The sequence below is a fragment of the Rana temporaria genome, chromosome 5 (assembly GCF_905171775.1).
Source record: "Rana temporaria chromosome 5, aRanTem1.1, whole genome shotgun sequence".
NCBI classification, from domain to species: domain Eukaryota; kingdom Metazoa; phylum Chordata; class Amphibia; order Anura; family Ranidae; genus Rana; species Rana temporaria.
The window spans coordinates 321,781,822-321,809,067 of NC_053493.1; the positions used below are offsets into that span (position 1 = coordinate 321,781,822).

General features: G+C 43.8%; 1 protein-coding gene across 1 annotated transcript in view; it reads left to right on the forward strand.

Moving 5' to 3' along the window:
- The first annotated feature begins 332 nt into the window (after positions 1 to 332).
- The window catches only part of LOC120940997 (lipoxygenase homology domain-containing protein 1-like), a 470,937-nt gene continuing 444,023 nt past the window's right edge, over positions 333 to 27,246 (forward strand). The window contains exon 1 of the mRNA XM_040354208.1: positions 333 to 543. The gene's annotated coding sequence lies outside the window, so the exon portion shown is untranslated. The remainder of the gene's footprint in view (positions 544 to 27,246) is intronic.

The following is a 27,246-nucleotide window of genomic DNA, read 5'->3' on the forward strand; positions in this document are numbered from 1 at the left end:
CATGTTTAAAGCCTATATGAGAATTTAGTGATTGGACCCATTTGTTGAGTTTTAACGCATGCATTCCAACGAGCTAAACTGTATGTGTCATGGTTCTCCATCACCAAAACTTCACCACTTTGTCATTGACCTGTCTCCAAATCATTCTGCCTGACCAGTCTTTTCAGTCTACTACTGTGTGTGTTTTAAAGTTTACTCTGGAGAGCATTGTTAATATTGATACAAAGGTGCCTGTGTCTCTATGTAGCTCTAACACTGAGCACCAACAAGATAAACCCTAGGCTTTATTGGTAAAGACTACCAAGGTGTGGCATGCATTTATTTATGGTTGCTACAGACGGCTCATTAGAGAACAAACAGTGACTTTTTCCATCAAATATGTTTTCATTATTCAGCTGAATAAGGCAGAGCTATGTTGTACATGAGTACATGAATGAGGCAGAGCACAGCAGAGAGCAGAGCAGGGCACACACTTCTGCTGGAAGCACAACGCTCCTTTCTCCGACTGAATGAGGTTTCATAATCTATCCAAGTCAAGAGCAGGTACTGTATTGCATACTATAATTCTGTTTTTTCTATACGTATATAATTGTATACACTGTGTATGTGTGTATATGTGTATGTGTGTGTGTGTGTGTATATATATATATATATATATATATATATATATATATATATATATATACAGTTGACCTGATAAGTTTACATACCCCGGCAGAATTTATGATTTTCCTGGCCATTTTTCAGAGAATATGAATGATAACACAAAAACATTTCTTTCGCTCATGGTTAGTGTCTGGCTGAAGCCATTTATTATCAATCAATCATAATCACAACAGAAACTACCCAAATGACCATGATCAAAAGTTTACATACCCTGGTGGGTTTTGGTCTAATAACATGCACACAAGTTGACACAAGTGGGTTTGAATGGCTATTAAAGGTAACCATCCTCATCTGTGATCTGTTTGCTTGTAACTAGTGTGTGTGTATAAAAGGTCAATGAGTTTCTGGACTCCTGACAGACCCTTGCATCTTTCATCCAGTGCTGCACTGACGTTTCTGGATTCTGAGCCATGGGGAAAGCAAAATAATTGTCAAAGAATCTGTGGGAAAAGGTAGTTGAACTGTATAAAACAGTAAAGGGATATAAAAAGATATCCAAGGAATTGAGAATGCCAATCAGCAGTGTTCAAACTCTAAACAAAAAGTGGAAAATTAGGGGTTCTGTTGAAACCAAACCACGGTCAGGTAGACCAACTAAAATTTCAGCCACAATTGCCAGGAAAATTGTTCGGAATGCAAAGAAAAACCCACAAATAACTTCAGGTGAAATACAGGACTCTCTGAAAACATGTGGTGTGGCTGTTTCAAGATGTACAATAAGGAGGCACTTGAAGAAAGATGGGCTGCATGGTCGAGTCGCCATAAGAAAGCCATTACTAGGCAAATGCCAGAACGTATCCTGATTACAATACGCGAAACAGCACAGAGACAAGCCCCAAACCTTCTGGCACAAAGTCATTTTGGTGTGATGGGAACAAAATTGAGCTTTTTGGCCACAACCATAAACGCAACATTTGGAGAGGAGTCAACAAGGTCTATGATGAAAGGTACACCTTTCCTACTGTGAAACACGGAGGTGGATCGCTAATGTTTTGGGGATGTGTGAGCTACAAAGGCACATGAAATTTGGTCAAAACTGATGGCAGTATGTTACCAAAAAAAATACCGGAAGAACATTTGCATTCATCAGCCAGGAAGCTGCGCATGGGACGTACTTGGACATTCCAACATGACAATTATCCAAAACACAAGGCCAAGTCGACCTGTCATTGGCTACAGCAGAATAAAGTGAAGGTTCTGGAGAGGCCCTCTCAGTCTCCTGACCTCAATATCATTGAGCCACTCTGGGGAGATCTCAAACGTGCAGTTCATGCAAGACAGCCCAAGAATTTACAGGAACTGGAGGCTTTTTGCCAAGAGTAATGGACATCTTTACCATCTGAGAAGATAAAGAGCCTCATCCACAAATACCACAAAAGACTTCAAGCTGTCATTGATGTTAAAGGGGGTAATACACGGTATTAAGGGGTATGTAAACTTTTAAGCAGGGTCATTTGGGTAGTTTCTGTTGTCATTATGATTTAAAAGGAGTAAACACAGTTGATTCATAATAAATGGCTTCAGCCAAACTAACCATGAGTGAAAAAAGTTTTTGTGTTATTTCATATTCTCAAAAAAATGGCGAAGAAACTGTAAATTCTGCCAGGGTATGTAAACTTATGAGCACAACTGTGTATGTATGTGTATGTATGTATGTATGTATATATATATATATATATATATATATATATACACACACACACAATGGATTACTCAACTCAATATTGTCAATGTCATCAGGACATTTTGTCCCCTGGCCTGCTAGGACAGTGTCTGCGGAGGGACCACCCACAGGCAAGCAGTTATTCCCCATGGGACCTTCCCACAGTTTCACATCGGCCCCTGTTGTCAAACACTCCAATAGCCACTGTCCTACCAACGCACATTTTTTGCCACATTTTTGCACACCAATCTTTTTAACCATTTCCATTGGTACATCAACCAATACCTCTGAGCTGTCCACATATGCACCACATAAGTAGAAAGCAACCCAGCGCATCGCGAGACAAAATTCAACATGGGTTTACACATTTCCCCGTTACAGTTACCCACCATGTTATTTCCTGTCAGAGTGTCTCTGGGTACCTCAAACTGCACCTCTTTGCGAGTGATGGACAGAATTCCCACTTCTGCAGCGTCTGTTTCAGGCCCTTCCTTCCAATGAGGTCTAACGGTAGAGACAGTACACGAGCCATATACCAACCATTTCTCAGCCGCACCTCGGACCACACCAGCAGGAAATCACCTTATCACATCAACATACGGAGAGATTTCCACCATGTCTGTAATTTCTGATTACTCTAGCAGTTCCCCTGAGTGCCTTCCGTACACAACTGACACTGGAAACACTCTCGCAGAGAACTGAGTCCACTTTCCACAAAAGTAACCAACTTTGCCGTAACCAATACCAATTTTTGTCAACATTGCTTAACATCGCCTGTACCACCTGTCTCCATTGATTGGTATGACGCAGTACCAGGCCGCCCATCTGCGGTGGATACACGCAGGTGTACAGCAAAAAGGTTTTCACCAATTCCAACAAAATCTCAGTTATTTCAAGACATCCCACATCTAAACACAGAACTTTATGGACTCTTCCCTTACTAGCAATGTGGAGGGGCTCATTTGCTAAGGCTTGAGAGGCCGAGATACTTAAGAAGACCTCCAACTCAGAGGTAACTGACATAATAGCAAATAGCGTGTGCGTGTTATACGTCGTCAGATTACATACAGCGAAAATCTCCTGTTTACTCAGGGGCCTTTGTAATAGGAAGTCCCATCTCCTGGGCCAGCATTGGACCAGTGTTCTATCATAGAAGCCGGTCCAGGAGGCGAGATTTTGTATTAAAGAGGCCACTGGGTAAACAGGAAATTCTCGCTGTATGTAATCTGATGGCACTCATCCTGCCCCCCTCCCTGAGATGGGCATTGATCCGGCTGCTATCATGGCAATGGGGAGGCTGCAGGTGGGCATTAATCAAGCTGCATTGATGGGCAATTGTGAGGCTACAGATGGGCATTGATCAAGCTGCATTGATGGGCAATTTTGAGGCTACAGATGGGCATTGATCAAGCTGCATTGATGGGCAATTGTAAAGCTGCAGATGGGCATTGATCAAGCTGAATTGATGGGCGATTTTAAAGCTGCAGATGGGCATTGATCAGGCTGCATTGATGGACACTAACCCTTATTTTGCTTAAAAGTTCTTTATTTAAAATGTACGTTGTTATTCCCTGAAACTTCCCTCTTAAAATGAAGGTGCATGTTATACGCATGGGTGTGTTATATGCCGATAAATACGGTAAATCCAATAATAGTTGTTATGCAGTCATGACATATATGCCGTAACAGTACAAACAACAAAAAAAGTCAAGGGATACAATGGTGCAAAATCTTCACTGGAAACTATTGTTATGATAGTCAAACCCAGCAGGTTAATTTAGGGGTAATCGTTCATTACTTATTCAGTAGTGGCGATGCATTGAAAGACATGCATACCTCCCAACAAAGTTGTTGAGCGGGGGGTTGCCGCGGACCTTCAGCTGACCCTTTCCTCCTCCTGCCGTGCTCCCCCTTTTTGCACAGATTCCTGTGCGGGAAAATTAACCTGTTTGCGGGACTGCGGGAAGATGCAGTCTGTGCAGGAAAGTCCTGCAGAATCCGTGCGGGTTGGGAGGTATGGACATGGATTATAAAATAGCTGCAAAATTAGAAAAAGGGATTGAGAAGATGGTCCAGATGACTTCTCTGCTCTCTTCTATAAGAAAATGACTGATGTAATTGCCCCACACTTAGCACAACTTTTTAACAATATCCATAATGCTATCGGCAAATATAGTTATGGTCCCTAAGCCCAAAAAAGACCTATACAACTCCAACTTTAGGCCCATATCTTAGCTTAAAGCCTCGTTTTTTCCCTACAGTATAAAAATAATAAACACGTTATACTTGCCTGGTCTGTTGTATTGGATTTGCACAGAGCACCCCAGATCCTCCTCTTCTCGGGTCCCTTTTCTGTGCAACTGGCCCCTCCCTCCTGTTCAGTGCCCCCACCACGACCAGCTTGCTATGGGGGCAGCTGAGCTGAGTCGCAGCTCCCTGTGTCCATTCAGACACGTAGCCACAAATCAGCCCGCCCCCTCTCCCCTGATTGGCTATCTGTCTTTGAGTGACACCTTCGGGAGCCAATGGCGCCACTGCTGTGTCTCAGCCAATAAGGAAGGAGAATTGTGGATGGTTGAGACACTCAAGGTCATCACTGGACAGAGAGGGACCTCAGGTAAGTGTTAAAGGGGCTGAGGGGGTCTGCTGCACACAGAAGGCTTTTTATCTTATTGCATAGAATGCATTAAGATAAAAACCTTCTGCCTTTACAACCCCTTTAACATAGATGTCAAATTAGACTCAGCTACTACAACTATCTCTCCTAGTGAAAAAATTACCAGGTAGGCTTTGTCCCTAAACTATGGTCATACCTTACCATAGTACTGCAACACCTAGGCTTTGGTCCTCAATTCATGTCATGGATACCTGCTCCTAATCTATCTATCTATCTATCTATCTATCTATCTATCTATCTATCTATGTTTTTATATATATATATATATATATATATATATATATATATATATATATATATATATATATATATATATATATTGTAAACTTTGGGGGTCTTTAAGCTCCACGAGACAAGTGCGTAAAACCATGTCAGTAAAGCAAAGGGTCTTTATTGGTGACCAAACAAAACAAAATAAAGCTTTTCTTCAGCATCCAAAACGTCACAACAAAAGTCCTGCTTGTTTCCAGCATAAATTAGGAAAAAAGTCTTTCTTCAGAAAAACAACCAAAAGAAAGGCACATACGTTTTTAGTAAGAAGTCCTCCAGACCTTCCCTGCAGACACAGCTTCACTTCCAAACTACTCAAAAGTCCTTTCTGAGCAGCTAGCAGACTTCCATCTTGTCCTCACAGGTGCACTTTCCCAACTCTCTCACTCCCTCCAGCATCACTTCCTGCTTTAATGGGTGGTTGTCTGTGAGATTTTAACCCCTTGTGCGCTGGCTTCCAGGGTTTAGGAGTGGAGGCTCCATCCCACCCAAATAACACTTTGGAGCCTCCAAAATTCCAGGCCCCAAACTACTTTATTAAGATAGAGAAGACTGCGAGCCACTCCTCTCTGAATTAGCGCCTGCCTGGAACTTTTCACCCACATTTGGGTGACCCCCTGAACCTTCTACCTCTATTTAAATGGGCCATAGTCCAAACAGTGGTGCCGTATAGCACCCGTCCAGGACCCACCCCCGGTGTCCTGTACATATCCCCCCCCTCTGCCTCAACGCGGAGGTGTTGGAGGCAACAGTAGACACCATACAATGGACTCGGGAGAGGGCATCGGCATTCTGATGCTGTCTCCCGGGTCTGTGCTCTACCATGAAATTGAACTCCTGGAGAGAAAGGAACCACCTTGTTACCCTGGCATTGGTGTGTTTATTCTGTCTCATCCAGGTAAGCGGAGCATGGTCTGACACCAAGCGGAACTTTCTGCCCAGAAGGAAATATCACAGGGAGTCTAGAGCCCACTTGATGGCCAGACACTCCCGCTCCACCACCGCATAGTTTCTTTCAGCTGCCGTCAGCTTCCTACTAAGAAAGACCACAGGGTGCTCCTCCCCATTGATTTCCTGAGACAGGACCACTCCCAACCCTTTAGCTTGAAGCATCTGTCTGTACTACATAATCTTTTGTAAAATCTGGAGCTACAAGCACCGGATCTTGGCACAAAGCTGTCTTAAGCTTTTGAAAAGCCGTCTCGGCCTCGGTGTTCCACTTTATCATCACTGACTTTCTGCCTCTGGTCAGGTCGGTCAGTGGTGCAGCAACAGTGGCAAAGTTGGGGACAAACCTCCTATAATAGCCAACTATGCCCAAAAACGCTCTGACCTGCTTCTTGGTTAGGGGACGGGGCCAGTCCTGTATGACCTCCACCTTACTCATTTGGGGCTTCACCAGCCCTCTACCCACAATATACCCTAGGTATTTTACTTCCTCCATCCCAATGGCACACTTCTCGGGGTTGATGGTGAACCCTGCTCTTCTTAAGGAGTCTACGACTGCCTGAACCCGGGGAAGGTGGGACTCCCAATCAGTGCTGAAGATGACTATGTCATCTAGGTAGACAGAAGCGTACCGTTGGTGTGGACGCAGAGTTTTGTCCATGGCCCTTTGGAACGTGGCCGGGGCTGAGTGTAGACCAAATGGCATCCTCTTATATTGGAAGTGGCCTTCTGGGGTAGAGAAGGCTGTCTTCTCCCTGGCTTCCTTAGTCAGGGGAATCTGCCAGTACCCTTTTGTGAGGTCTAGCGTGGTAATGTACCTGGCAGGCCCCAACCTTTCAATTAGCTCATCTACTCGTGGCATGGGATATGCGTCGAACTTGGAGACTTCATTAAGCTTTCTGAAGTCGTTGCAGAAGCGGAGGGTGCCGTTGGGCTTGGGTACCAACACAATTGGACTTGACCATTCGCTCTGCGACTCTTCAATGACTCCAAGCTCGAACATTCTTTTAACCTCTTCGGACACTGCCACCCTATGAGCTTCTGGGATACGGTAAGGCTTTAACCTGACTTTTACATTGGGCTCGGTCACAATGTCATGCTCGATGACGTTGGTGCGACCGGGCAACTCTGAAAACATATCTCTATTTTTTTGTAGAAACTCTTTTGTTTGCTGGGTTTGAGGTCTAGTCAGGGTAGAAGCAACCTGCACCAAGTCGATCCCTGCATGGTCCCCTGACTGTACCCCTACTACCACTGACACTTGTTCTCTGTCTCTCCAGGGTTTCAACAAATTGATGTGATAGATCTGGTATGGTTTTCTTTTCCCTGGCTGGTGTACCTTGTAGTCCACCTCACCGACTTTCTCTACTACCTCAAATGGGCCCTGCCATTTGGCCAAGAATTTGCTCTCTACCGTGGGTATTAGAACAGCCACCCGGTCTCCTACTTGGAACTGTCTAATTTTAGCCGACCTGTTATACACTCTTCATTGGGCATCCTGGGCCTTCTGCATGTGCTCCTTCACCAGTGGCATCACCTTAGCCACCCTCTCTCGCATTTGAGAGATATGCTCTACCACCGTTTTGTGTGGTGAGGACTCACTTTCCCATGTCTCTTTTACCAGATCGAGTAACCCCCGGGGCCTTCGTCCATACACTAATTCAAATGGCGAAAAACCTGTGGATGCTTGCGGGACCTCCCGGATAGCAAATAACAGGGCAGGGAGTAACATATCCCAATCCTTCCCATCTTTCTGGACTACTCTTCTCAACATGGATTTTAGGGTTTTATTGAATCTTTCGACTAGGCCATCGGTCTGTGGGTGGTAGACAGACGTCCGCAACTGCTTAATTTGAAACAATTTGCACAAGTCCGCCATTACCTTTGACATAAAAGGGGTACCCTGGTCTGTCAGGATCTCTTTGGGGAACCCAGTTCGTGAGAACATTTGAAACAACTCCCTGGCGATGGCCTTAGAGGAGGCTTTCCTCAAAGGGACAGCTTCTGGATACCTAGTTGCATAATCTAGGATGACCAATATGTATTGGTGGCCCCGTGCCGACTTTACCAGGGGTCCCACCAGATCCATAGCGATCCGTTCAAACGGGACTTCGATAATCGGCAAGGGCACCAGAGGGTTTCTATAGTGTGGCACTGGGGCGGTTAACTGGCAAATGGGACAAGACGCACAGTATCTTTTAACCTCGGCCTTCAACCCTGGCCAGTAAAACCGGTCGTTTATCCTGGCCTCTGTTTTCTCCGCCCCCAGGTGTCCTCGCAGTGCATAGTTGTGGGCTAGATCGAGGAGTATCCGCCTATACGGTTGGGGAACCAGCAACTGCTCTATAGTTTCCCCTCGGCTCTCAGCCACTCGATACAGTAAGTCCCCCTTCAACGCAAAGTGAGGGAACCTCTGGTCTGCATCTGGCATTTGTGGAACCCCATCAACAACAGAAACCTGCTCTCGAGCATTGACCAAGGCAGGGTCCTGTAATTGGGCGGTACCAAATGCACCTCTGGACACGTCTAGATCTGGATGTACTGGCCTTGAGGATGTTTCCCCTTCATCCTCCTCAACCGGGGAGAGCTCCTCGTCATCCTCCCCCAGCATGACTTGTAATGGGAAGACCTCCCCCACCTCAGAGATCAACCCGGGTTTAAGACCTGGGTCAGGGGCATTATCCTCCACATTAGCATTCCCTGCGACTTCATTATCAATGGTAGGTATTTCTATATTAGAGGGGTGTATTTCAGCTCCGGACCCCTCGGACCCTGTCCCTTCCAGGCCCAGTGCCCCCAGTTCCCCTGGTGGTGCCATTTGCACCTCGTTCCATAGTTCCAGAAATAGTGGACAGTCCCGCCCCACTATGATGTCATGAATTAAACTGTTTACCACCCCGACCTCCTGTGTAACTGAGGCATGGCCATAAGAGACAGTCACCGGAACCAAGGGGTACTCCTTGGTATCCCCATGAATGCATACCACCCGAAGAGTTTAGTCACTGGTCTAAGCCTCCCAAGTACCCTGGCATGTACTAATGTTACCATGCTACCGGAGTCCAGTAGGGCCCTGGCCGGAAGGTGGTTCACCCACACTTCACACTCAAACCATCCTGCAGCCAGGTCAAGATGAGTGGTACACACACTTCGCACATAGAAGGAGCTTCTCCGACCAGTTCTGCACTTCATAGGCTCCTCCTGCAGTGGGCATTGTGCCCGGGTATGCCCCCAGGACCGACATCGCCAACATTGTATGTCTCCCATCTTTGGTACAGGAACCGACCTCCGTGGTTCTAGGACAGATGGTGTAAACCTGCGGACGCCAACATCTGGCAAGGCTTCTCTCCTCAGGTTGGTGGCTGGTCTGGGTGTCCTTGGCGTGGGTTCTCGACGCTTGGCAGGCCCAAGCAGGTCCTCCACCACGGTATACCGTTCAACCAGCTCGATCAGCTGGTCAGCATTAGTAGGGTTTCCATGGCTTACCCAGCGCTGTAGGTCATCTTGTAGGGACCGTAGGTACCGGTCCATCACCACTCGTTCCACCATTTGTGGACCTGACAACTTTTCTGGCTGCAGCCATTTTTTAACTAACTGAATTAGTTCATGCATCTGGGACCTGGGTGGTTGGTTCGATTTGTACCGCCAGCGATGCACCCTCTGAGCCCGGACAGCTGTGGTCACTCCCAGGCGGGCCAGGATTTCAGCTTTTAGACGTTCATAGTCTTTGATGTGCTCAGCTGGGAGGTCAAAATAGGCCATTTGCGGGTCACAAGTGAGAAAAGGCGATATAATGCCGGCCCATTGGTCCCGGGGCCACGCTTCTCTCTCTGCTATCATTTCAAAGGTGGTAAGAAAGGCTTCCACGTCATCGCTGGGTGTTAGTTTCTGCAAAAAATGGCTGGCTCTAACAGACACTGGGTTGCTAACGGCAACGACCGCTTGCGCTTGTCCCTGAGCCAGCTGCTGTACGGCCTCCTGCAAGGCAGCCACCTGTGCTTGAGTGGACTCCTGCTGGGCCGTAAACTGGGCGGATAGCAGCCGTGTATTTTCCTGCTGCCCAGCTATAGCCTGTGCCAGGGCCTGCTGCTGCTGAGCCATCGCTTCCTCATGGCGACGGTTTGACTCTGCTGACGCTTGCTGCTGGGCCACAGTGGCTTGCTGCTGGGTCACAGTGGCTTGTGCCAAAGCCTTAACGACCTCCTCCATGCCTTTGTCTGCTGTTTGTAACGCCTGGGCTGACTTCACCCAAGACATGCCATAAGTATACTGTCTCTTTAAATGTCAGTTTTAAACGTTTTTTTGCGCCTGCAAATGCACTTTGCCCGCATTCGACACCAATTGTAAACTTTGGGGGTCTTTAAGCTCCGCGAGACAAGTGCGTAAAACCGTGTCAGTAAAGCAAAGGGTCTTTATTGGTGACCAAACAAAACAAAATAAAGCTTTTCTTCAGCATCCAAAACGTCACAACAAAAGTCCTGCTTGTTTCCAGCATATATTAGGAAAAAAGTCTTTCTTCAGAAAAACAACCAAAAGAAAGGCACATACGTTTTTAGTAAGAAGTCCTCCAGACCTTCCCTGCAGACACAGCTTCACTTCCAAACTACTCAAAAGTCCTTTCTGAGCAGCTAGCAGACTTCCATCTTGTCCTCACAGGTGCACTCTCCCAACTCACTCACTCCCTCCAGCATCACTTCCTGCTTTAATGGGTGGTTGTCTGTGAGATTTTAACCCCTTGTGCGCTGGCTTCCAGAGTTTAGGAGTGGAGGCTCCATCCCACCCAAATAACACTTTGGAGCAGTGGCGGCCCGTCCATAGGGGGCGCATGGGCGCCGCCCCCCCTCTCCCCAAAGCCAGTAAAAAAAAAAAAAAAAAAAAAATGAAAAAATAAATTTTTTTTTTGGGCCCTTTAAGAAAAAAAAAAGGTCCTTTAAGACGGTGCATGTTCAGGGTGAGCACCGGTCAAAGACTCAGAGCACTGCTATAGCATCATTGAAGCGTCATGCCAATGCAGCAGGCAAGACGCTTCATTTGCAGTTTTTTTTTAAGCTCTGTGGCTATGTGCTGTGCGCCATGAGCCAATCACTCTCCAGTGTCTCCACTCTCCTCTCTAATTGGGTCCTGCTGCTTCCTCACTGCAGAAGGAAATGGGCGGTGCTTTCCCCAGGGCAGTGTTACTTTCGCTTTTGACTCCAGGAGGACTCGAAGGTAAGTAACTTTATTAAAAACACTTTATTTGTCTCATTGTCTGTCCTGTCCAGTGTCCCTGTCCACCCCATCATGTCCAGCACCTTATGCTGTATGCTCAGCCTGTACTGTGATCGGACTGAGAGAGGACAGGAGGGAGGGGGGAGGGTGCCGTGCTTCACATCTCCTGTCTGTGTGTGAGGGCTTAGAGTGCCTGCGTCCTGCAGCTGTGCTTTACAAATCTCTTATCTCTGTCTGCCTATCTAATCTATCTGACTGTCCTGCCTGTCCTCTCTCTCTCTCTCTCTCTCTCTCTCTCTATCTATCCCTCTCTCTCTCTCTATCTATCTATCTATCTATCTATCTCTCTCTCTCTATAGATCTACCTCTCTCTCTCTCTATGTCTCTATCTATCTATCTATCTATCTATCTATCTATCTATCTATCTATCTATCTATCTATCGCTATCTGCCTAATTATCTATTTATCTATCTAATTATCTATCTATATCTATCTGTCTGTCTGTTTAATTATCTATCTATCTATCTATCTATCTATCTATCTATCTATCTATCTATCTATCTATCTATCTATCGCTATCTGCCTAATTATCTATTTATCTATCTAATTATCTATCTATATCTATCTGTCTGTCTGTTTAATTATCTATCTATCTATCTATCTATCTATCTATCTATCTATCTATCTATCTATCTATCTATCTATCTATCTATCGCTATCTGCCTAATTATCTATTTATCTATCTAATTATCTATCTATATCTATCTGTCTGTCTGTTTAATTATCTATCTATCTATCTATCTATCTATCTATCTATCTATCTATCTATCTATCTATCGCTCTATGTCTCTATCTATCTATCTATCTATCTATCTATCTATCTATCTATCTATCTATCTATCTATCTATCTATCTATCTATCGCTCTATATCTCTATGTCTCTATCTATCTATCTATCTATCTATCTATCTATCTATTTGTCTGTCTATCTAATTATCTATAGCTAGCTGTCTGTCTGATTATCTATCTATCTATCTATCTATCTATCTATCTATCTATCTATCTATCTATCTATCTATCTATATCCATCTAATTATCTATCTATATCTATATATCTGTCTGTTTAATTATCTATCTACAGCTCTATCTCTTTATCTATCTACAGCTCTATCTATCTATCTATCTATCTATCTATCTATCTATCTATCTATCTATCTATCTATCGCTCTCCCTCTCTCTCTCTCTCTTTCTCTGTCTCTCTCTATCTGTTTAATTGTCTGTCTATCTATCTATCTATCTATCTATCTATCTATCTATCTATCTATCTATCTATCTATCTATCTATCTATCTATCTATCTATCTATCTATCTATCTATCGCTCTCTATCTAATTATCTATCTATATCTGTCTGTCTGATTATCTATCTATCTATCTATCTATCTATCTATCTATCTATCTATCTATCTAATTATCTATATCTATATGTCTGTCTAATTATCTATCTGTATGTCTAATTATCTATCTATCTAATTATCTATAGCTCTATCTCTCTCCCCCTCCCTCCATCTATCTATCTGTTTAATTATCTATTTATCTATAGCTCTATCTAGCTATGTCTCTCTATCTATCTATCTGTCTGTCTATCTAATTATCTATCTAATTATATATAGCTCTATCTCTCGCTCCCTCCCCCTCCCTCTATCTATCTATCTATCTATCTATAGCTATCTGCCTAATTATCTATCTATCTATCTATCTATCTATCTATCTATCTATCTATCTATCTATCTATCTATCTATCTATCTATAGCTATCTGCCTAATTATCTATTTATCTATCTAATTATCTATCTAGCTATCTATCTATCTATCTATTTGTTTTATTATCTGTCTGTCTATCTATCTATCTGTCTCTCTGTCTGTCTGCAGGTCCCATTGTCTGCGAGTGGCGGGGGGGGGGGGGTTGACTGGGGTTTTGTTTGCGCCCCCCCAAAAAAATAGAGCACCAGCCGCCACTGCTTTGGAGCCTCCAAAATTCCAGGCCCCAAACTACTTTATTAAGATAGAGAAGACTGCGAGCCAGTCCTCTCTGAATTAGCGCCTGCCTGGAACTTTTCACCCACTTTTGGGTGACCCCCTGAACCTTCTACCTCTATTTAAATGGACCATAGTTCAAAAAGTGGTGCTGTATAGCACCCGTCCAGGACCCACCCCTGGTGTCCTGTACAATATATATATATATGTAGTGCTCCTCATGCTAGATACTGTGGCTTTGTATCCCCCAATGTTTCCTATTCAGAGAGATTTACTGTAGCTAGAACCTGAAAAACCTCCTCCCTGACCTTCAAAGCAGTAAAAAACTGAATAAACGAAATAACGATAAACTACAGATTAACAGTTATCCTGGTGGACACTTGTTTCAAATTACTCACTATATCACAACCTTGGAGTTCTTAAGCCAGCCATAGACAGTTTGAATCTCAGCCAGTTTAGCAGGAACTGGTTGAGATTCGAACCTTGTATGGACAGGCTGAATGTACCCAAGTTGATAGATCGATCAACTTGGATACAATCAGCCTGTCAGATTTTACATACATATATAAAAATAATTACTGTGTTCTCCCAGCATAATCACTGTGTTTTCCTGACTTCCAAAATATTTTAGGAACTGAAATGTCTGCTTCCAAAAGGTTTTTTGGCAAAATTGATAATAGGGGAAAGGGGAGTTGTTGCAGGAAGTCAGTTACAGCAGATGAAGGAGGAACGTGAGAGACTTAACATAAAGTGGGAAGAAGATTTTTTAATTCCTTAAGTATGAAGAGAGGGTTGTTCATGTGGATATTATGTCTAGTCCTAAGAATTAGGCCTGTTTCACGCAGGCTTTCTCTTGTATAAGAGCAGTGTGAATAGCAAGCTTTGACAAAGCATTTGCAGAGCTTTCAGCAAGCTCTGCTGAAGCTTTTAAAGTACCATTCAGTTCCAGTTTGTAAATGTCCATTCCAGATCTTGATAGAAGTGCTGTTTGCCACTTTAAATAAGCTGGTGGCAGACTTCAACACTTCTTGAAGCTTGTTGAAAGCCTTCTGAAGTCTGCTAGCATATTGCTTGCATGCAGTAAGAGTGTGGAATTCATGCCAAATAGCTACCAGTTCATGGTGGGATAAATAAATAACAGTTAAATCTTTAGGAGTCTGAGGAAAGGGGTTTTGAATCAGAATCTTTGCATTCTAGATTACATTTGAGTCACCCGATAATAAAATAAGTCCTTCTGGTGGGGTGCCGACAGCAAGCAGATATGGGACAAGAAGGGACAGGGGTTGATATAGAGAGCATAAAACGTGAGCATTGTAAGTTCCTTATCCTGTAAAGTGCCTTGAAGGAGGAGACTATCTACCTTCAGGGTCAGCTATTTCTTTGTTACAGTGGCAAGGGGTATTTTTATGAAATGCAATCAATATGTAAATGTACAATATATATGTAAAGTAAAGTCCTGCTTACATTGGCAGCACTATATAAGCAGTAGCACTTGTAATAAATAAGTGTCCTGTAATTTTGTAGAAGCATTGGCTTGAAAAATGTGGGGATATTTTTCATCAAATGATGTTGGTTTTGTTGAGGAAGATAAGGAAGTCTCCTGTACACATGCCAGGTTCACTCAATGTTTTCTGAGGTATCGAAAAACTTTGGCACATTTATGGTATGAATTCAAACTTTGGTACGTTTTGTTGCTAGAGTGCTAGGATTGCTGTTTGTTAAAGTAGGTACATTTTTCAGGATTGGCTGGCAGCCAAGCCTGTTTTTTCTGGGTCAGGGTTTGAGTGACTCAGGGAGAGCTGGATGACTCAAAGGCAGCATCTCTGAGACCTTACCCTACTTCTAGAAAATGGTAGAAGATTCTAGAAAAATGGGATTGGAGGTGAGATGGGTTGGCAGGGGCAAGGCCCCCTCAAATACTTAGGGTCAGTCTACAGTAGATGGGGCAGTGGAGTTTGGGTAGAAGCTGGAGATGGAATGTTAGGCTGTCAGTGGCCCTTAAGGGTAGCGCCCTAGTCTGGGGGGTAGCCTCTGGCCTGGGTTTGAGTGTGGAAGGGACCCACAGAGAGGTGTCCTGTCTGGAGGCACGGGAGCAATTGGAGGACAGCAGGAGAACACTGCCGGGCAAATCTCCAGGGAGGAAGAGAGCCAGGTGAGCTGGTGAGTTATACAGTTGGAGAGGACTAAGAGGCATGCCTAAGAGGACTGGGAGAGAGCAGTCTGGGATGAATGCAGAGTCAATTTGGGAGAGCTGTTAAGCCTTAGCCAGGGAGGATGGAGGGTTGGAGAACGGGGCAGCTGCAGCCAGGTGGGCTGGCAGTGCCTGAAGAGGTGGTGCTGGGATTAGTAGCCACAGGAGGAGGAAAGCTTGGCACTAGAACTATGCTACACAAACAAGAGTCCCGAGGTCAGTCAGTGCCTGTAAAGAGCATTTGCTACCAGTCTAACTGAGACTTTGTTAGATCAACCTAAGGCCCCTTATACACGGTCGGACAAAACCGATGAGAATGGTCCGACGGACCGTTTTCATCGGTTCACCTCTGAAGTGGCCGTACGGCCTGATGTGTGTACACACCATCAGTTCAAAATCCGATTGGGTCAGAACGCGGTGACATAAAACACACGACGTGCTGAATAAAACAAAGTTCAATGCTTCCAAGCATGCGTCGACTTGATTCTGAGCATGCGCGGGTTTTGAACCGATGCTTTTCTGTACTAACCATCGGTTTGGACCGATGGGGCAGCGGTCCATTGGTTCGGTTTTGAAGCATGTTTTAAAATTTTGGACCGAAGGAAAACAGACCGATAGCCTATACACACGGTCGGTTTGGTCCAAAGAAAATTAACTTCGGTTCATTCTCATCGGACCAAACCGACCGCGTGGATGGGGCCTAACAGTGCCAGTTGGTCCTTATACTGGAGGCAGAGGAGAAGTGTACAGTTATACAGACTGTACATACAGGTGAAGAGTACTTCTGCTTTGATCAAGTAGGCATCCCATAATATCCCTATCCCTATACAAGTTTATTCCCCTCAATAAAATCTAGAAACAAAACACTGAACTGTTCTTCTGCGGTGTGCTTGGCTGTGCAGGGTGGGGGATCCCTTTCTATTTGCGGCTCCTTAGGGGGTGCAGTACATAAAGACAGCCAGTTAAGAGCCATATTGAAAACCATGAAAGGTAGCCATATAAGAGTTGACTTCAAGGGTCTTAGGGGAGACACAATGGAAACTTAGTAGAAGGGGGTGGAAAGCAAGGACAGGTGAGAAAGATAAAATACAAAGAAGAATAGACAAGAAAATTTGCACTATGGCTATGTCATGTGTCTAAAGGCACACTAAAGGTCCCAGTAGCTGTGCATATTAAAAACATAACACTGGTATTAGTCGCTGGTGGAGAAAGATCCCACTTGAGCTGAATTCAACAGAAATAATTCTATATCAGTGCTCAAAAGGAAGTATTCAGTAATACGATGAGATGCATAAAATGTGATACATGATAGCGTTAGAATGAGCTGTAGTCAACAGAAAAACATGTTTCAATTTAAAAACGTGTTAACAGAAGATGTGTAAAAATATATCTTTGTGATAAAACGTACTTGTACAGAAAGAAAACAGTTTTTCATTGATAGTGTAATGGACCTGAGCATTGCTAGTAACAATCAAGCCATGTAAAGTCACAGGCATATATTTGCTCACCTGGATTTTCTATCAAGCTAAAAATTGTTGGCATCCAACACATTCTACCACAAGAAAGGAGATAAATCCATTTACTGTATACCTGTATGCAAGCATTTCGCTGCGCAAGGATACAGGATTGAAAGAGTACCTATGAAGTAGATTATAACTACTTCAAACTCATTAATGACCATAGTTACTTTCAGTGATTCAATATCTATAATTAAGATGGGCACATCTTACATCTAAACTGGCAATATAATATGACCCAATGTAAAGAAAATGGTATATGGCGCACGATCTAATAAAGCATACAATAGAATAATATAACAAAAGAGGTGTAAAAATTATCAAATAAAGTCCATCTATAAAAATTGGAAAAGATGAGGGCTAATGTCCAAAAAAGTCCTGGTTGTCAATATATGGTGGTGGCTGTAGGGGGCACTTGGCGGCAGCACCTGAAGCAGAAGCAGACTTCTGAAGGAATCAAAGAAACAAAAAGCAAGATGCGCCAATCTAAGTGCAGTGAGCCATAATTGATTAAATAAATAAATAAAAGACAATAGAATGGCTACTCACAAAAGGAGAAATAACACAGGCAATGAATGAGATGCAAGCCTGGAGTCACTATGGTATCGTCATCTATGGGGATCCATATCCAGGGCTGCTGCACGCTGAAGATGTTTCACACACAGGGATCAGGAAACCGGTAGAGACGATGAGATGCGGCGTGCGTTCCACTGTGGGGCGCAGAGTGCCGTCGTCGCTTCGGAAGTGACGTGGAAGTCCAGGCCAGCCAATCGGATAATATGACCCAATGAATCCAATAATAACTCACAAACAGTAGTCAACTGTCCTATCTGCCAGAGGATATGTAAATTCCTGCCCAGCCACTTGTGTAATGCATAGACCTCTAGCAGAGAGTACTTTGTTAAGGCACTAAAATAACATTTAAATCCAGGGGGTTCCCTGAAAAGATGGTAATAAATACTTGCATAAATCTGCCGCTGCCAACTTCAACAGGTTGGTATAAATACTGAGCCTTTTCTTAGTAAGATTCATAGTTTATTTTCTTTCATTTAAATTTTTTTCTGCTCCTGGTGGCTAATTTGGAGAAGCCTCCTAAGAATTGGTAGGCTATCTTAGACTCAGAAAGGCTACAGTGCCTTAAAAAAGTGGAAGGAAAATCATAAATGGTTTTCAATTTTTTTTTTTTTACAATAAATATGTGAAAAAGTGTAGCGTGCATTTGTATTCAGTACTCCCCCCCGGAGTCAATAGTTTGTAGAACCACTTTTTTTGCTGCAATTACAGCTGTAATGCCTTGTACACACGATCGGAATTTCTGATGGAAAAAGTCAGACGGAATTTTTTCATCGGATATTCTGATATTCCGTGTGTGTGCCCATCAGAGTTTTTCCATCGGAAATTTCGACGGACATGTTCGCTTTTTTTCAGATGAAAAAATATGGAAATTATGCTCGTCAGTATGGAACTTCCGACGGAGAAAAAAACATGCATGCTCAGAATCAAGTCGACGCATGCTCGGAAGCATTGAACTGAATTTTTCTCGGCTCATCGTAGTGTTGTACGTCATCGCGTTGTGGACGGTCGGAATTTGGTGTGACAGTGTGCATGCAAGACAGCTTGAATGGAATTCCATCAAAGAATCCTTTGGAGTTTATCCCAACGGAAATTCCGATCATAAGTCTTTTTGGGGATGTCTCTACCAGCTTTGCACATCTAGGAGAGTGACATTTTTGCCCATTCTTTTTTGCCAAATAGCTCAGTTTAGGGTCCTTGTCCTACTGGAAGGTGAACCTCCACCTCCACCCCAGTCTCAAGTCTTTTGCAGACATAACAGGTTTTCTTCTAAGATTGCGATGTATTTGGCTCCCTCATCTTCCCATCAACTCTGATCAGCTTCCATGTCCCTGCTGAAGAAATGTATGCCCACAAACAACATGATGCTGCCACCACCATGTTTAATGGTGGGGGTGGTGTGTTCAGGGTGATGTGCAGTGTTAGGTTTCCACCGCACATAGCGTTTTGCTTTGAGGCCAAAAATACAAATGCACGCCACAATTTTCAGATATTTATTTGTAAAAAATGTTGAAAACCATTTATCATTTTCCTTCCACTTTACAATTATGTGCCACTTTATGTTGGTCTATCACATAAAATACCAATAAAATAAATTTACGTTTTTGACTGTAACATCACAAAATGTGGAATATTTAAAGGGGTATAAATACTTAGTCCCTGCTGGGTCATTTGGGAATGCCCACATTGTGGAAAGAATGCAGATAGGGAGAGATAGGTTCAGTGCAGGGAATGGTTCCTGAGGAGCAGGGACAGCATAGGGGAAGTCTAAAGCACCCCTGCTCACCACTTTGAACAAGGGAAAAGACCTTGTTGCCCAGCCTGCCAACAGAATTAGGATATGTTTATGCCCTTCTCCACCAGCAGTGTGGAAAGCCACTGCAGAAGCCTTAAAGTGGTAGCAAACAACAACAAAAACATTTCCTCCTGCAAGGTAATATCATAATGTGCTAGTATGCATCACATGCTAGCACATTATGAAAGACTTACCTTAAAGGGTCACTAAAGGAAAAAAATGTTTTAGCTGAAATGACTGTTTACAGGGTATAGAGACATAATAGTTAACTGATTCCTTTTAAAAATGATTAAAAATAGATAAAAACCAATCATATAATAATGTACCTACAGTTTAGTTTTGTTTTTGCTGTTGTTTCCTGGTTCTCTGATGTACAGAGCCACACAGCCAATAGAGGGCAGTTAAGGTTTTGCAAAACGAAACTGGATTGGTGCTGAGAGGTTTTAGACACACCTCCTTGATTAGTCACCACAGTGAGAAATCTCCCAGTACTGTGGTGATCAGGAAACAGACAACCAGGAAGTGTCCAGAACAGAGAGGAATTATAGCAACATCAAAGCAAAAACGAACAATGAGGACATGAAACCAGGACTGCAGTAAGGTAAAGGAAGCTATTTAGCTAAAAACATTTTTTTCCTTTAGTGACCCTTTAATATGAAGCCCTCCAGTGGAGCTCTGTCACTGCTGACAGGGCTTTCATCTTCACCCCCCCTTCCTTCCTTCCTGCTTGATGATGTCACTCTCGCACATGCACATGGGAGTCATGGCCATGTCTCAGAGCTCTGAAGGGATAGCATGGAATATGCTGTCCCTTCAGAGTGCATGCGCCAGTGATGTCACCAGCTACAGAATCAGCGAATATCTCCTAAATGGTGCACGTTTACAAGATATTCCTTGTACCAACAGGTAAGCTTTATTATAAGCTTACCTGTAGGTACAAGTGTCCAAGCGCGTTTACTACCTCTTTAAGGGTACCTAGATAAAGAAGTAATATTCAAGCTTGTAAGATCTGCTTAATTGCACAACCTTGTCACAGAATTGTAAAAGTGCCTTAAGCCGAGTACACACGACCGATGGGTTGCATGAAAAAAACTGTCAGCTCCAGCTGGAGCCACTGTACTAACCATACAATGTTAGTCCAGTGATCTCCCCTGCTGTGCTGTTGTGTTCTGACTCCAATCAGTGCTCTCTGCCATTGGCTGAGAGCGCTGATCGGGAGTCAGTCGGCTGCTGGTTTTCCAGCATGCACGTCCGACAGAAGCCGACCAAATGGCTGGCTTCTGTCGGACAGACCGACATATACACGAACAGAATGTCAGCCATTTTTTTTTAACTGGCAAATATCTCCCGACATTCTGCTCATATGGAAGGGGCTTTAATATCCAAATTCCTACTGTGGGATGACAAATGCATTATTGTACTATTCATTATGTAAACCAGTAAATTACTAAAGGCTTTGGGGCAGATCCACAAAAGAATTACGCCAGCGTATCTATTGATACGCTGTGTAATTTTAAAGTTCCCGCGTCGTATCTTTGTTTTGTATCCACAAAACAAGATACGACTGCATCTGGGATTGATCCGACAGGCTTAGTACGCCGTCTTAGTCTTAGTACGCCGTTGGATCTTAGGTGCATTTTTTCGGCGGCCGCTAGGTGGCGTTTCCGTCGAATTCCGCGTCGAGTATGCAAATTAGCTAGATACGGCGATCCACGAATGTACGTCCGTCCGGCGCATTTTTTTACGAGGCGACGCCTTTTGAATTTTTTACGTCGTTTGCGTAAGTCGTTCGCGAATAGGGATTTGCATAGAATGACGTCACCGTCGTAAACATTGGCTTGTTCCGGTTTAATTTCGAGCATGCGCACTGGGATACCCCCACGGACGAAGCATGCACCGTTCAAAAAAAACTTAGTTTACGTCGGGTCACGACGTATTTACATAAAACACGCCCCCATCACATCCATTTGAATTCCGCGCCCTTACGCCAACAAAGATACACTACACCGCCGTAACTTACGGCGCGAATTCTTTGAGGATTCCAAAAAAGTAAGTTACGGCGGCGTAGTGTATCTGTCATACGCTACGCCTGCCTAAAGATAGGCAGATCTTTGTGGATCTGGCCCTTTGTCTTGCTGAGACCCTTTAAATCACCACCACAAAGTTGCTCAACCAAAACTGTCTAAAAAGCTGGCAAAAGGTTCCCTGGTTTATACCCAATATACATTTCCCAATTGGAGGAAAGTGATGTGGAGGCGCAGCCCTCATTTTCCCGAGGCCTTGCTACATTTAATACTGCCTACAAATGTCTGTAATTCCAGGAGATACATCACAGGCCAAAGTATACCAGTTGAAATGTAGTTAAAAAGTAATCATTGCTATATATTATCCCCTTTATTACATTTCTATTAAATTCGTCTGCAAGGAATTAAAATGTGATATCAGAAAGAATTATAAGGCTTATTACAAAAAAACGAAAGTACTTAAATGCAAGGGCACGAAGCAGACAGTCATCAGGCTGGTATGATAAAACAATCACGTTCATTCCTTTGTTTAACATTTCTTGTAAGAGCAATATGGGTGAATAGGGAATGCAGTGCCAACATACCAACCCTTACCAACCCAACATTTATTTTCATGTCATAGGGAGTAGCTGTGTGTTTATGTGTTTGCTACAATGCCCAAAACACTTCTTTTTGGACAGCATCCAGTACATATCAGAAGCAGGGCCTAACTATGTGGGATGGGACTTCATAACAAATATGTTAATGGGCCTTCCTGCTTTTCTTATCGAAATCTCCAGGGTAATATACTTAATTAAATAAAAACTGTGCTTAGTGCTCCAATCATTGATACTTACAGGTACACTCAAAAATACCAAATACAAAAGTGTAAATAAACTTAAATAACCAAATATTGCTGTGCTGTGCCTTTAAATCTTAAAGTGGAGGTTCCACCTGAAAAAAAAATATTCAACCAAAAATATAAAAAAATATAAAAAATGAAAAAAAAAATAATTGTATTGTAGTGTTGCTATACGGAAGTGCCGAATCTGCCTCTTCATCCACCGCGGTGGATTCTCTTCCTCCTCCTACACTGGGTGTCTTCTTGTGAATGGGGCGCGCTGCATTCTGGGAACTGTGTGTGTCCCAGAAAGCAGCTGTCCCATTCACAAAGCACCGCGCTGCTCGCGCATGCGCAGTAGGAAACGGGCAGTGAAGCCGTACCGCTTCACTGCCTGTTTCCCTTACTGTGGATGGCGGCGCTTGGAGCTGCTAGGATCGAGGATCGGCCTCGGCGGGGGCGACATCGCTGGCGGCTAGGACAGGTAAGTGTCCTTATTAAAAGTCAGCAACTCCAGTGTTAGTAGCTGCTGACTTTTCATTTTTTTTTTTTTTGTAATGGAACCTCCGCTTTAAAGAAACAAATATATGCAATACATGCACCATGCAGTACTTATGCGTTTCAAACACAATTATACATGATATGTCAGCACATCTGCCATCCCCTTTGAGAACGTCATTTAGGAGCAGACATGTTGGGGGCGGAGCCTATGCTGACGTCATCACATCCGCCGAGTCTGCTGCAGCCTCTGAAACCTTTTTTACACCTCACATTCATGTTTGTGTGTAAATGTACACTTGTTTTGCATCGTTAAAAGTATACAGTTGTACACTAGGGGTGTGACACACCTGATTGCAAACCAGAGTGCTGATAGGGCATACATATATATGTTTGTTTAAGATTTAAAGGCACAGCACAGCAATATTTGGTTATTTAATCTTACAGAGTTGCCTAAACAGTATTCATTTAACCGCTTGCGGAGAGAATACGCAGATACGCATACGCAGATATGCATCCTCGGCTTTCGGGGCTTATACCAGGATGATGCCCGCAGCCGGTACCATTGTTTAGAGCAGGCGTTCGGCTGTCCGGTGATAAAAACCGATGCTGCTAAAAGACGCTTAGTTGTTATCCCAGAGGAGCGGGAGGAGACATCCCTCCCCTCCCGCTGCCTCCGCCGCTCAGACCGAGCCTCCCGTCCTACCGGGAGACCCGATCCACAATGCGCTTCTTCCGGCACCTAACCACAGACTGGAACGAAGCCGTAAATGGCTTTGTTCCACTCTCCTGACAAAACACGGAAGCGACATCACAACGTCATTTCCGGTTTACTCGGCTGCCAATGGCACCGGATTTAAAATAATATAAAGTATTCAGAATCGCTGTTTTCTGCGATCTGAATACTTTGAAGTGCAAAGGAGGGATTGTGGGGTCTTTTAGACCCCGATCTCTCCATAAAGAGTACCTGTCATCACCTATTACATTCACAAGGGATGTTTACATTCCTTGTGACAGCAATAAAAAAAAAAATACACAATTTAATAATATAAAAATAAATACGATTTTTTTTTAAAGCGCCCCCGTCCTCTAGCGCTCGCGCAGCAATAAAAACGCATACAGAAGTCGCGCCTGCATATGCTAACGGTGTTCAAATCACACATGTGAGGTATTGCCACGATTGTCAGAGCGAGAGCAATAACTCTAGCCGTAGGAATTCACACAAGTACACAGAGGTTGGAAGAGACATTTATTATTGAAGCACAAGGAAACTTTTTGCATACATATTTATAATATTTAGATCAGCGCTGCACAATAATTTGGATTATAGAGGTTCCATGCTTACCTCATCCTTGAAGTGGCAGGTCTCCTGAACAGAGACTCACAGGAGCCAGGAAAGTTGAGTACATGATGTTGTGTGGGGGGTGCTAAGTGACTTTTATCCTTTGCTCTGAATGGGAAAAAGTATAGTCTTTTTAAGAATATCTAATTTAAAGCAGATAGGGCCAGATTCACAGAAGAAGTACGCCGGAGTATCTGCTGATACTCCGGCGTACTTTCACATTTGCCGCGTCGTATCTTTAGTTTGAATCCTCAAACCAAGATACGACGGCTTCTGGCTTCGATCCGACAGGATCGGATCGTAGGTGTAATACTTTGGCGCCCGCTGGGTGGAGTTTGCGTCGTTTTCCGTGTTGGGTATGCTAATTAGCTGTTTTTGGCGATCCACAAAGGTATGCGCGGTCGTCGCATTCTCTTACATCGTCGCTAGTCGGCTTTTCCTGGCGTATAGTTACGGCTGCTATTTCATGGCTTATATTTAGACTTGCCATGTTAAAGTATGGCCGTCGTTCCCGCGTCGAATTTTAATTATTTTTTTTTGCGTAAGTCGTCCGGGAATAGGAAAGGACGTAACGCACGTCGTCGTTCAAAAAATTACGTCGGTGCGACGTCATTTCGCGCAAAGCAACGCGCCTAATTTAAATGATACACGCCCCATTTGAATTAGGCGGGCTTGCGCCGGACGGATTTACACTACGCCGCCGCAAGTTTACAGGCAAGTGCTTTGTGAATCAAGCACTTGCCCATAAAACTTGCGGCGGTGTAACGTAAATGCAATACGTTACGCCGCCGGAATTCTACGTGAATCTGGCCCATAGTGTACAGTAAAATTCTCTTGAGACTTTTTTTTTTTTATTCTTCCTATTTTCTGCAGAAAAAAGGATAAGATAGTGAATGGTCAGCCAAAAATAAACTAAAAGCCCTGGATAAAAAAAAGAGCAGTAATGTTAGTAAACTACAAAATGCCGGGATTTTGTATGTGCTGGAATTTGTACAATAAGAACGCCTGGTCACAGTGCTGACAGGTCTATGGAACAAGCACTCCGTCACTGAACAGCACTCGCCTACTGAATTACATAAATGTAAACAAAGCTAATGAAATTTGTCGACAGGGTTTAAGCAACACGCCGTACAAGCCTTTGTATGAATTATTTATTGTTAGTGCCATGGTGATCCACATTACCTCTATTTGTATTTGCTCCACTCTCACTGATTACATAAAACAATTCATTGCTACTATAAATGCCTCCATAGAAACTGATCCTAGCAAACTTCCTACACAAAGTGACAAGACGCTGAGCGTTGGGTGCAGTGTTGCCAAGCTTCATCTACCTGTGCACTCCGATCCCCACCCTGTTCTGAGCCAATTCATCTCTCGCCTATAGGAGCCACTAAACAGGCTTCACTGCCTTCAGTTTGCCGTTGTGCGGGTGTACAAAAGGGGAACTACAATCCACACCAAAACCATAAATTATTGTCACAGTCTAAAAAATAAATATGACATCAGTAGTCCCTTTTTGCATAAATCTGTGCTTCCTTCTGTTGAACCACAAAAACACTATTAGGTAGATTCAGGTAGAGTTAGGTTGGCGTATCAGTAGATACGCCAACCTAACTCAGAATCTACGTCGACTTATGTTTCAGTGTATTCTCAAACAGAGATACGCTTAAACATATCTAAGATACGACGGCTTGCGCCGTCCTATCTTAGGTTGCAATATTGAGGCTGGCCGTTAGGTGGCGCTTCCATTGCGGTCGGCGTAGAATATGCAAATCAGTAGATACGCCGATTCACGAACGTACGCCCGGCAGCCGCAGTACATTTACGCCGTTTACGTAAGAGACAGGCCGCCTAAAGTTATTCCATCAAATAGATGGAATAGTAATGTTAAGTATGGCCGCCGTTCCCGCGTTGAAATTCGAAATTTTTACGTAGTTTGCGTAAGTCGTCCGTGAATAGGGATTTACGTCGTTTACGTCCACGTCGAAATCAATAGGCCCGTGCGGCGTACTTAGCCGCGATGCAGACTGGGAAATGTAGGCGCCCGGCGCATGCGCAGTTCGGGAGAGAAAAACAAAAACGTAAGGTCAAGCTCCATTAACATAAAACACGCCCCCTTATACAAATTTGAATTAGGTGCCCTTACGCCCACCCGCTTTAGGCTACGCCGCCTTAACTTAGCAGGCAAGTACTTTGAGAATCAAATACTTGCCTCACTAACTTACGGCGGCGTAGCCTAAACACGCTAAGCTACGCCACCGCAAAGTTGCGGCAATATCTCTGAATCTACCTATATCACTTTTTAAAACCACACCTATGTGTAAGCCAAATCACTAAAATCTCAGATAAGTTTTAACATGTTAGGCAACTTTCACACTGCAGAGCATCTTTTTTCACACTGCAGCACTTCTAAAACGCACTATGGCCCAGATTCAGGTAGAGTGGCGTATCTATGTGGCGGCGTAACATATCCGATTTACGTTACGCCGCTGCAAGTTTTTCAGGCAAGTGCTTTATTCACAAAGCACTTGCCTGTAAAGTTGCGGTGGCGTAGCGTAAATCACGTGTCGGAATTCAAATTCAGCGGGTAGGAGGCGTGTATCATTTAAATGAAGCGCGTCCCCGTGCCAAACGAACTGCGCATGCGCTGTACGTAAAATATACCAGTGTGCATTGCTCCAAATGACATCACAAAGACGTCGCAAGGACGTCATTGGTTTCGACGTGAACGTAAATGATGTCCAGCCCCATTCACGGACGACTTACGCAAACGACGTAACTTTTTAAAATTTCGAGGCGGGAACGACGGCCATACTTAACATTGGCTGCGCCTCATTAAGCAGGGACAACTTTACGCAGGGAAAAGCCTAACGTAAACGTCGTAACTTTACTGCGTCGGCCGCGCGTACATTCGGGAATTTGCGTATCTAGCTAATTTGCATACTCAACGGGGAATCCGACGGAAGCGCCACCTAGCGGTCAAAAAAATTAATTGGATTAGAATTTAATTAGATCCGACGGCG